Below are 12088 nucleotides of genomic sequence, written 5' to 3'. Positions count from 1 at the left end.
CACCCGGCCCATATCCCTCCAAACCCTTCCTATTCATATACCCATCCAAATGCCTCTTAAATGTTGCAATTGTACCAGCCTCCACCACATCCTCTGGCAGCTCATTCTATACACGTACCACCCTCTGTGTGAAAAAGTTGCCCCTTCGGTCTCTTTTATATCTTTCCCTCTCACCCTAAACCTATGCCCTCTGGTTCTGGACTCCCCCACCCCAGGGAAAAGACTTTGTTTATTTATCCTAGTTAAGGGTAAATGTGGGGAATGGGTCTGGGTGGGTTACTCTTCAGAGGGTCAGTGTGGACTGGTTGTGGGAGGGAGATTGTCTGGGTGGGAGATTCAGGAGGGTTTAAACTGGTTTGGCAGGGGGGTGGGAATCAGAGCCACATGTCTGAGAGGGGGGTCAGTTGTAGATGGGGCAGTGACAGGATGCAGTGAATCTATTGGGAAGGTTTCTTACGCGTTGAAACAAAGGGATCGGTTGAGGTGTGTCTGCTTTAATGCAAGGATCAGTACTTGGGGCGATGATGTTGTGGCCATAACAGAGACGTGGGTTTCACTGGGGCAGCAATGGTTGCTTGACGTTCCAGAGTTTAGAATGTTTACAAATAACAGGGAGGGTGGAAAAGAGGAGGGGGTGTAGCATTGCTAATCAGAGAGTGCATCACAGCTACAGAAACAATAGTTGTTGAGGAAGGTTTGGCTACTGAGTCAGTATGGGTGGGAGTTAGGAACAGCAAGGGAGCAGCCACTACATTTTCTACAGACCACCTAATAGCGGTAGAGAGATTGAAGATTTCATAGGCGGGCAGATTCTGGAAAAATGCAGAAGTAGCAGGGTTGTTGTTATGGGTGATTTCAACTTTCCCAATATCGACTGGAATCTCCTAAGTGCAGGTTGATTTGGATGGAGCCGTTTTTGTCAGGTGTGTTCAGGAGGGTTTCCTTACTCAGTATGGAGACAGGCTGACAAGGGGAGAGGCCATTTTGGATTTGGTGCTTGGCAATGAGCCAGGACAGGTGTCCGATCTCACGGTGGGAGAACACTTTGGTGACAGTGATCACAACTGCCTCACATTTAACATAACCTTAGAGAAGGAAAGGAGCAGTTACTGAGGGGAAGATATTTAATTGGGGAAAAGGAAATTATGAATCTATTAGACAGGAGTTGTAAAGTACAGACTGGGAGCAGTTGTTCCACAGAAAGGGCCCAGCAGACGTGTGGAGACTATTTAAGGCGCAGTTGTCACGAGTGATGCGTGAATTTGTTCCTCTGAGACAGGTAAGAAAGGGTAAGATTAAGGAGCCTTGAATAACGAGAACAGAGGAGCTTCTCATCAAAAGGAAGAAGGCAGCTTATGTAAGGTGGAGGAAGCAGGGATCTAGTACAGCTTTAGAGGATTACCGGCTTGCTAGAAAGGAGCTCAGAAATGGACTGAGGACAGCCAGGAGGGGGCACAAAAGAGGCTTGGCAAGAAGGATTAGGGAGAACCCAAAGGGATTTTACTCATACGTGCGGAATAAGAGAATGACCAGGGAGAAGATAGGACCAATCAGAGATAGCAGAGGGAACTTGTGCGTGGAGTCTGAGCAGATAGGGGTAGACCTAAATGAGATTTGTGCTTTGGTTTTCACCAAGGAAAGGGACCTTGTTGTGAATGAAAACTTTGAGGAGCTGGGCTACAGGCTTGACCAGATCAGGATTGATGAAGTTGATGTGCTGGAAATTTTGGAAAACATGAAGACTGGTAAATCCACAGGGACAGACCAGATTTATCCTAGGCTGCTCTGGGAAGTGAGGTAGGAGATTACTAAGCCGCTGGTGAGGATATTTGCCTCCTCACTCTCCACGGGAGTTGTACCAGAGGATTGGGACGAGGTGAATGTTGTTCCTCTTTTCAAGAAGGGTAATAGGGAAATCCCTGGCATTTATAGATCAGTCAGTCTTACCTCTGTGGATTTGGAAATAATTCTGAGGGATAGGATTTATGACTATTTAACATCGCGTAGTGTGATTAAAGGCAGTCAGCATGGCTTTGTGTGGGGCAGGTCATGCCTCACAAATCTTATTGAGTTCTTTGAGCAAGGCATTTGATAAGGTTCCCCATGGTAGGCTCATTTATAAAGTCAGGAAGTATGGGATACAGGGAGATTTGGCTATCTGGATTCAGAATTGGTTGGCTGACAGAAGGCAGAGAGTGGTTGGAGGTGGAATGTATTCTGCCTGGAGGACAGTGTTGAGTGGGGTCTGTTCTTGGGTCGCTGCTTTTTGTAGTTTTTATAACTGACTTGGATGAGGAGGTTAAGGGGTAGGTTAGTACATTTGCAGATAACACAAGGTTGGAGGTGATGTCAATAGTATAGAGGGCTACTGCAGGCTGCAGCGTGACATAGACAGGATGGAGAGCTGGGCTGAGAAATGGCAGATGGAGTTCATCTGGATAAGTGCAAAGTGATGCATTTTGGAAAGTGAAACTTGAATGCTGAATATAGGATTAAAGACAGGATTCTTGACAGTGTGGAGGAACAGAGGGATCTGGGTGTGCAAGTACATAGATCCCTCAAAGTTACCACCCAAGTGGATAGGGTTGTTAAGAGAGCATATGGTGTTTTAGCTTTCATTAACAGGGGGATCGAGTTTAAGAGCCACGAGGTTTTGCTGCAGCTCTATAAGACCCTGCTGAGACCACACTTGGAATATTGTGTCTGGTTCTGGTCGCCCTACTATAGGAAAGATACAGAGGCTTTGGAGAGGGTGCAAAGAAGGTTTACCAGGATGCTGCCTGGACTGGAGGGCTTGCCTTATGAAGAGAGGTTGAATAAGCTCAGACTTTTCTCTCTGGAGAGAAGGAGGAAGAGAGGAGACCTGATCGAGGTATACAAGGTAATGAGAGGCATGGATAGAGTCAATAGCCAGAGACTTTTCCCCACGGCAGGATCGACTGGGACGAGGGGTCATAGTTTGAAGATATTAGGAGGAAGGTATAAAGGAGACCGCAGAGGTAGGTTCTTTACGCAGAGAGTTGTGAATGTATGGAATGGGTTGCCAGCGGTGGTGGTGGAAGCAGAGTCATTGGGGACATTTAAGCGACTGCTGGATATGCACATGGATAGCAGGGAGTTGAGGGGTGTGTAGGTTAAGTTACTATATTTTACATTAGGATTAAACTTCAGCACAACATCGTGAGCCATTGGGCCTGTTCTGTGCTGTACTTTGCTGTGTTATATGTTGGGCCGAAGGGCCTGTTTCCACACTGTGGGGATTCTAATCTAATCTAAAAGCCCAAGCTGAATGGGGTGAAATTGGTTGAGAAAGACGCACCTTGATTGGCTCGACATCTCTCGATCAAAAAATGGCTGCCTGAGTGAGGTCCTAATGAAAGAGGCACATCGCTCGATTCTGCACGCCCCGTCCAGTGCCATATGCCTTACATTTACTGAATCCTTTTCATACAGGGACTTATGTGCAAAGCAAGGAGGGCGTATGGAGGTGGTGGTGCAGCAGTCTGTCATGGAGCTACATGTGATTGCAGTTTGATAAGGATTCCTCGAGGTATTAATATCCACAAGGGTTTGGAATCAACTTGGAGGAGGCGAGGACTGCAGATGCTGGATATCGTCGAGTGAAGGGTTTATGGCCGAAACGTCAATTCTCCTGCTTCTCAGATGCTGCCTGACCGGCTGTGCTTTTCCAGCACCACTCTCCCCCCCCCCCCCCCCCCCCCGTAAGGGTTTGGACCAATGCAGTAGAACCTCAATTATCCGAACATCAATTATCCAAATTTCGGATTGTCCGAACAAGATGTTAAGGTCACGTAAAACAGCTCTCAGCATTTAGTTATCACTTCAATGGCGTTACGGCAGGCATTGCTGGATAATGGAGAGATGTCCGGATACCCAGCACTCATAAAGTACCGCTTGTTTCCGAACGATCAATTGTCTGAACAAAATATTCCCCGCCCATCTCGTTTGGATAATCGAGGTTCCACTGCATCCCTCGATTGCCTGCTAGGGTATCATCAGCCTGTGCCATTTCCCAGCAGACCAGAGACAGAACCTTTTACAAGGGCCGACCCCAGTTCACCAAATCTTTCTGGATGACGTGCTAGTAGCCAGAAAGCCCACGTGAGATCATTTCGGGAAGATGGACACATAACGTTTCCCTGAGGCGGGGGGAGGGGGTATGTCTTTGGAGGGAATATTGTGTGTTCTAGACACCCCCACCCCCCCAGTGATTTCCCGGAGTTGGACCATCGGTAAGATGTGATTATACCCATTGGAAGTTGAAGTGAGGGTGATCAAAGGTACCCAGCTCTCACCTCTCTCCTTGGTTTGGTGAATCATTGCAGAATATTTGTCCATAACCTGGCCTCCATCATGGCACCCCTTACCTTTGCTGTTGAAGAACAGTCAGCCTTGGAAACGCTCTTGTAGCCACAGTGTGAAATGTGAAAGGGTTCAGAAAAGATTAGCAAGCATGTAGGGGGGTTTCAACTATAGGGAGAGGCTGAATAGTCTGAGACTCAGGAATCCACCAACCATCCAAGTGACTGGCTTCCTGAAGCACATCCTCTCTTCACACGCGTAATGGGTGACACCCGATTCTGAGGAAGGGTTATAGAGGAAACATTTCAAAGGACACTCAGGATGTAGGGTCGAAACGTGGGCTGGGAAGGCAAGTTTGGTGTAGGGAAATGGCCAAGATGGGGAGGAACTGGTTAAACGTGTTCAGGAAAAGGTTCTTTCTCGAGATTGAGATGTCGCGACCAGAGAGGGAGCAAAACTAATCTTTCCCTTGGGAGATAAGGCAGGGAAAGCGACTGAGGTGTTAATGGAGGAGCACATTGGGACCAGTGATCCTATTTCTACCAGTTTTAAAACAGTTATGGAGAAAGAGAGACCTAATGGAAAAGTTCCAAATGGGAGCAAGGTCAATTTTGATGGGAACAGACAGGAATGCCCAAAAGTTGATTTGGGTAGGCAGTTCACAGGTCAAAGCTTGACTGGCAGGTGGATGGTGGGGGAGGGGGGGGCTTCAGAAGTGTCATCACTAGAGTTCAGAGACACTATGTTCCTACAAAAGTGAAGGTAAGGCTGGTAAAAATAGGGAATACTAGATGACTAGAGATATCAAAGCCATGGTCAAAAAAAAAAGGAGGTATAGACAGCTGGAATCAAGTGAATCCCTTGAGGAGTATAGGGGGAGCATTCTTAAAAGGGAAATCAGGAGAGCCTAAAGGGGGCATGAGATAGCCATGACAGCAAGGTTAAGGAGAATGCAAAGAGATTCTACAAGTACATAAAGGGCAGAAAAACAACGAGGGAGAGAATATACAGCCCCTGAGGATAAACAACGCTGTCCTTGTGTGGAACTACAAGAGATGGGTGAGATCCTAACTGAATATTGTGCCTCAGCATTTACTGTGGAGAAAGACATGGAAGCGAGGGAACTTGGGGAAATAAATAGTGATCTCTTAAAAACAGTCCACATTTGGGAAGAGCTGGTCCGGGAGCTCTTAAAATGCACAAAGATAGGTAGATCTCTGGGACCCGATCAGCTGTGGGCCCGGGGCATTGTGGGAAGCTAAGGAAGAAATTGCGGGGCACCGAGCAGCGATATTTGGATCACCGACAGCCACGGGTGAGGTGCTGCAAGTTCAGAGGTTGTCTAATACTGTGCCATTATTTAAGAAATGCTGTAAGGACAAGCCAGGGAACTATAGACGGGTGAGCCTTAACTCAGCGGTGGGTAAGTTGTTAGAGGGGATTCTGACTGACCTGATTTAAACGCATTTGGAGAATCAAGGACTGATTAGGGATAGTCAACACGGCTTTGTGCGTGGGGAATGGTGTCGAGATTCTGCACAGTAGATTAGTTAGTAAGGTTAGATCACATGGGAGAGCTAGCCAACTGGATACCAAGATTAGCTCGATAGTAGGAGCCAGAAGGTGGGGTTTGAGGCTGTTTTATGGACTGGATGTCTGTGACCAGTTGTGTGTCAAAGGGATCAGTGTTGTGAATGAGAATATAGGTCACAGGTTTCATCAGTTTGCTGATGACAGACATTGACGGTATGGAGGACAGTGAATGTTACCTGAAGAGTACAACGGGATCAGCTGGGCCAATGTGCTGAGGAGTGGCAGATGAAGAGAATAATATTGTGTCGAACGTGATGCCAAACATAACTAATCCCTCCTGTCTGCCTTTAGTCCACATCCCTCCATTGCTTAGACATTCAAGTGGTTATCTAAAAGTCCATTAAACGCCCCTCTCACATATCCCTCTACCACCACCCCGGCAGCGCACTCCACACTCCGACCACTCTCTGCGTAAAAAGACTTGCCCCTCACATCTCCTTTCAACTTTCCCTCTCTACCTTCAATATAAATATGCCCCGTAGTATTCGACATATCAGCAAGACGAAAAAGATTCTGACTGTCAACCCTATCTGTGCATCTCATAATTTTATAGAAGTCTATCAAGCTTCCCCTCAGCCCCGTCACTCCAGAGAAAACAATCCGAGTTTTTCCAGCCTCTCCCAATAGCTCATACCCTCTCATCCAGCAGCACCTGGGTAAACCTTGTCTGCACCCTCTCCAAAGAATCCCCATCCTTCCTGTAATATGGTGACCAGAATCGAACACAATACGCTAAGTGTGGCCTAACCAAAGTCTTGTAGAGCTGCAACATGGCATCCTGACTCTTGTGCTCAATGCCCCGATTAATAAAGGCAATAATGCCATCCATCTTCTTTACCCCCATATCGACCTGTGCAGCCAATTTCAGCAATGGGCTTGAACCCCAACGTCTCTCTTACATCAATGCTGTTGAAGACCTTGCCATTAACTCGATAACTTGCCCTTAACACCCGAACTCCCAAAGTGCAGCACCTCACACTTACCCAGATTAAACTCCATCTGCCATTTCTCTGCCAATATCTGCAACTGATCTACATCTCACGGTGCCATTTGACAACCTTCTACACTATCCACAACTCCATTGATCTTTGTGTTGTCTGCAAACTGATTCATTCACCCATTTACGTTTTCATCCAAGTCATTTATATGTATATCACAGAGGTTCCAGTACAGATCCCTGCAGATCCTTCCTATTCACAGACTTGCCCCAGTCAGAAAACACCCCTCCCATCACTACCCTCTGTCTTCGATGAGCAATCCTGAATCCAAATAGCCAAGTCACTGTGGATCCCATGCATCTTAATCTTCTGCATGAGCCTAGCATGAGGGACTATGTCGAAAGCCTTACTACAATCCATGTAGACAACATCTACTCTGCCCTTCATCAAAATGTAGAGGAATATGGGTGGGTGTGTGTGTGTGGGTTACCCTTTGGAGGGTCGGTGTGGACTTGTTAAGCTTAAGGACCTGTTTCCACGCTGTAGGGATTCTATGGGTGGCATGCTGGCTCACAGCACCAGGAACCTGGGTTCGATGCCAGCCTCGGGCAACTGTCTGTGTGGAGTTTGCACGTTCTCTCTGTGTCTGCGTGGGTTTCCTACGGGTGCTCTGGTTTCCTCCCACAGTCCAAAGATGTGCAGGGTTTAGGGTGAATTGGCCACGCTAAATTGCCCGTAGTGTTCGGTACATTAGTCAGAGGGAAATGGGGCTGAATGGGTTGCTCTTCGGACGGTTAGTGTGGACTTGTTGGGCTGAAGGGCCTGTTTCCACACTGTAGGGAATCCAATCAAATCTAATCTAATCACTTCTGTCACCACCTCAAAAAAGTTCAAGTTAGTAAGACATGACCTACCCTGCACAAAGCCATGCTGACTGCCCCTTATTTGGCTATGCTTTTCCAAATGCGCATAATTCCTAACCCTGAAATTCTCTCCAATAGCTTCCCACCCACAGATGTGAGACTCCCTGGCCTAGGGTTTCCTGGATTATGCCTATTTCCCTTCTTAAATAGAGGAATGATATTAGCTCCTAACAGTCCTCCAAGACCTCTCTAGTGGCTAATGAGGATACAAAGAACTCGGTTAACACCCCAGTCATCTCCTCTCTTGCCTCAACCAATAACCTGGGGTCGATTGAATCAGGCCCTGGAGATATATCCACCTTTATACTCTTCAAGAGAGCCCATACCACTTATTTCTTAATCTCAAAATGCCGTAGCACGTTAGTATGCTCCACAGTAATCTCCCTAGCCTCCATGTTGTTCTGCTTGGTGAATACCAATACAAAGGACTCATTTCGGATTTCACCCACGATCTCTGCCTCCTAGCACAAGTGCCGTCTGTTACCCTTGAGCGAGTCCGACCCTCTCCCTAGTTTTCCTCTCGTTTTTAATGTCTGTACAAAATACCCTTGGGATTCTCTTTCAGTTTACTGCCAAGGTCATTTCACGGCCCCCTTCCTGCTTCCCGAATTCCCTGCTTTCTTCATTTTCCTCATAGGTCCTCTTCAATTTTAGATTGCTTCTGTTTTGACCAAATTCCCAACCTTTTCCCGTTATCCAAGGGTCCCTCACCTTGCCATCTTTGACCTTCCTCTTTATTGGAACATGCCAGTCCTAAACTGCTTAGCACTGGTTAGAGAGACTGGAATGTTCATTCTCCCCCACAGCCAACTTGGAGCCTGGTCTCTGCTACAGGATAGGGTGGAATTCCTCTCTGCTCAATTGATGCATCCAATATATTGTTTAAGTTGGGATCTGGGTGTCTGTTTATAAATAAACACTTAGGTATACATGTGTACATATGTATAAACATGCATTTATTAACAAGGTTTGAGAAGATTTGTAGCTCAGGTTAAGGTTCTGGATGTAAGTTTGCTCGCTGAGCTGGAAGGTTTGTTTTCAGACGTTTCGTCACCCTACTTCTTCAGTGGGCCTCAGGGCGAAGCACTACTGATGGTTCGTCCTTTCTATTTATATGTTTGGGTTTCTTTGGGTGATGTCATTTCCTGTGGTGATGTCATTTCTGGTTCTTTTTTCTCAGACATGCATACTAATTTACAAGGATGTTAGGAGATTACTGGGTGACCTGGACAAGTTAGGTGAGTGGTCAGATGCATGGCAGATGCAGTTTAACGTGGATAAATGTATGGTTATCCACTTTGGTGGCAAGAACAGGAAGGCAGATTACTACCTCAATTGAATCCATTTAGGTAAAGGGGCAGTACAGAGAGATCTGTGTGTTCTTGTACACCAGTCAATGAAGGTAAGCATGCAGGTACAGCAGGTAGTGAAGAAATCTAATAGCATGCTGGCCTTCATAACAAGAGGGATTGAGTATAGAAGCAAAGAGGTGCTTCTGCAGCTGTACAGGGCCCTGGTGAGACCACACCTGGAGTACTGTGTGCAGTTCTGGTCTCCAAGTTTGAGGAAAGACATTCTGGCTATTGAGGGAGTGCAGCGTAGGTTCACGAGGTCAATTCCTGGAATGGCAGGATTACCTTACACTGAAAGACTGAAGCGACTGGGCTTGTATACCCTTGAGTTTAGAAGACTGAGAGGGGATCTGATTGAGACATATAAGATTATGAAAGGATTGCACTCTCTGGAGGAAGGAAACATGTTTCCACTGATGGGTGAGTGCCGAACCAGAGGACACAACTTAAAAATACGGGGTAGACCATTTAGGACAGAGATGAGGAGAAACTTCTTCACCCAGAGAGTGGTGGGTGTGTGGAATGCTCTGCCCCAGAGGGCAGTGGAGGCCCAGTCTCTGGATTCATTTAAGAAAGAGTTAGATAGAGCTATCAAGGGTTATGGAGATAAGGCAGGAAGAGGATACTGATTAGGAATGATCAGCCATGATCATATTGAATGGTGGTGCAGGCTCAAAGGGCAGAATGGCCTACTCCTGCACCTATTGTCTATTGTCATCTATACAAATGTAACTTACCTGTGTCAAAATGTATAAATGTGCATAAATATTTACACATACACACATATATAAATGAATATAAATGTGCTGTTGTGTTTATATTCATGCACACAATGTGTTTTAATAGGAACATACAAAAATATGTACAGACAGGTGTGCATATGTCAACATGTGTATGCAAATGTGCACATTACATGTATGTTTGTATATACACTATACAGGAAGACACGTGGATGTAAAATGTATGTGAATATTTAAATAAATGTGCATTCCTTATATAAATGTGTCTATATATAAACAAATGTGTATGCTTATATAGATGTAATTATATATACACTTAAATATGCACATGCATATGTGTGTGTGGGTGTGTATATATAGACAAGTCCATGTAACTGTATACACATACATGCATGTCTATTGAAAGATCAAACTTGGGTACATCTGCTGTACCCTGACAAGTGTTTCACACATTACTCCTCATTCTCCAAATACAATGGAAATATAAATGTGCAAGTTCTATGAAATGCATAACGTCAAAGGGAACTTGGATTATTTTGACCTTATAGAATCCCTGGTGTTGAAATAGGCCATCCGCCTGCTCGAGTGCACAGGGACCATCTGAAGAGCATCCCACCCAGACCCACCTCCCTACCCTATCTTAGTAACCTGGCATTTCCTAAGGCTAACCCACTTAACCTGCAGACTATGGGCGTTTTAGCATGGCCAATTCACCCTGACCTGCACATCTTTGGACTGTGGGAGGAAACTGGAGCACCTGGAGGAAACCCACGCAGACAAGGGAGAATGTGCAAACTCCACACAGTCAGTCACCCAGGGCTGGTACTTGGCATTGAGGAAGCAGTGCTAACCACTGAGCCACCATGCCCGCACTCTTTTTGTAAGCTCAGCATTGCACTCACCCCTTCCCTTCCCCAGCCAAACCTGCCAGTCCTGTGCTTTCTAACCCACACCTCCCACAACTGTCCTGTCTACATTGATTAATCCTCCCACTGTCTGCTCTCTACCAAGCAAGTTCTGCTGTTACCACAATTTCATCCAACTGCCTTCAGCATGGTCACACAGCGCCAGGGTCTCTGATTCGATTCCTACCTCAGGCAACTCTCTGTGTGGAGTTTGCACATTCTCCCCGTGTCTGCGTGGGTTCTCTCTGGCTGTTTAGATGTGCATGTCAGGTGAATTAGCCCTGCTAAATTGCCACCTCAGGGGGAAATATTGGGTTGAGAAATGGGACTGGGTGGGTTACTCTTCAGAGGGTCGGTGTGGACTTGTTGGGCTGAAGGGTCTGTTTCCACACTGTAGGGAATCTAATGTAAAAAAAAAGTCTCTTCCCTGTTTCATCACTAAGGGTTCCCAGGCATACCCGCTGTTGCTCAGAGATATCTCCCTCAACACAATCTGACTGTCAATGAGCTGGCCAACACTCATGCAAGTTGTGCATTCAACTCCCTCCGATTTGGGCTCCTGGTTTTCATTGGAAAAAGATTTGAGTACAGGAGGAGGAAGTCATTGCAGCAGTACAGGGCCGGGGAAGACAACATCTGGAGTAGCACATGCAGTTTTGGCTTCCTTACGTTTGAAGGTATACACATTGCCAGGGAGGCACTGCTAGGGGAAGCTTACTCTGCTGATTTTGGGGATGACAGCACAAGATTGGGTTCAACTACTGGAAAAAAAAAGGTGTTGTGAACCTTGAAAGAATTCAGAGAAGATGGACAAACATGTTGCCAGGGTTGGAGGGTTTGAGCTGTAGGGAGAGGCTGAACAGGCTGGGGCTGTTTTCCCTGGAGGCTGAGGGGTGACCTTATAGAGGTCTATAAAGTCGCGAGGCACATGGATAGGGTCAACAGCCAAAGTCTTGTCTCCAGGGTAAAGGCATCCAAAACTAGAGGGCACAGATTTAAGGTGAGAGGGGAAATGTTGAAAAGGGACCTCAGGGGCACACAGAGGGTGGTGCGTGTATGGAGTGAGCTGTGAGAGGATAGGTACATGAATAGGAAGGGCTGAGCGATATGAGCCAAGTGCTGGCAGGGATGAAGGTAGGATCTCTGGATGGGTTAGTTTGAAGAATCTGCTTTCTTGCTGTACAGCTTTATGCCTCTATTACTGGGCCTTAGGAATATAAGAGGGGGATCTGTTTGAAACATATGAAATTGGGAAAGGGTAGACAGACCAGATGCAGGATGTTATACCTGGCCTATACATCCGTGAAGACAATG

The sequence above is a fragment of the Chiloscyllium punctatum genome, chromosome 36 (assembly GCF_047496795.1).
Source record: "Chiloscyllium punctatum isolate Juve2018m chromosome 36, sChiPun1.3, whole genome shotgun sequence".
Taxonomy (NCBI): domain Eukaryota; kingdom Metazoa; phylum Chordata; class Chondrichthyes; order Orectolobiformes; family Hemiscylliidae; genus Chiloscyllium; species Chiloscyllium punctatum.
The sequence above is the reverse complement of the archived record's forward strand: the minus strand, read 5'-3'. Positions refer to the sequence as shown.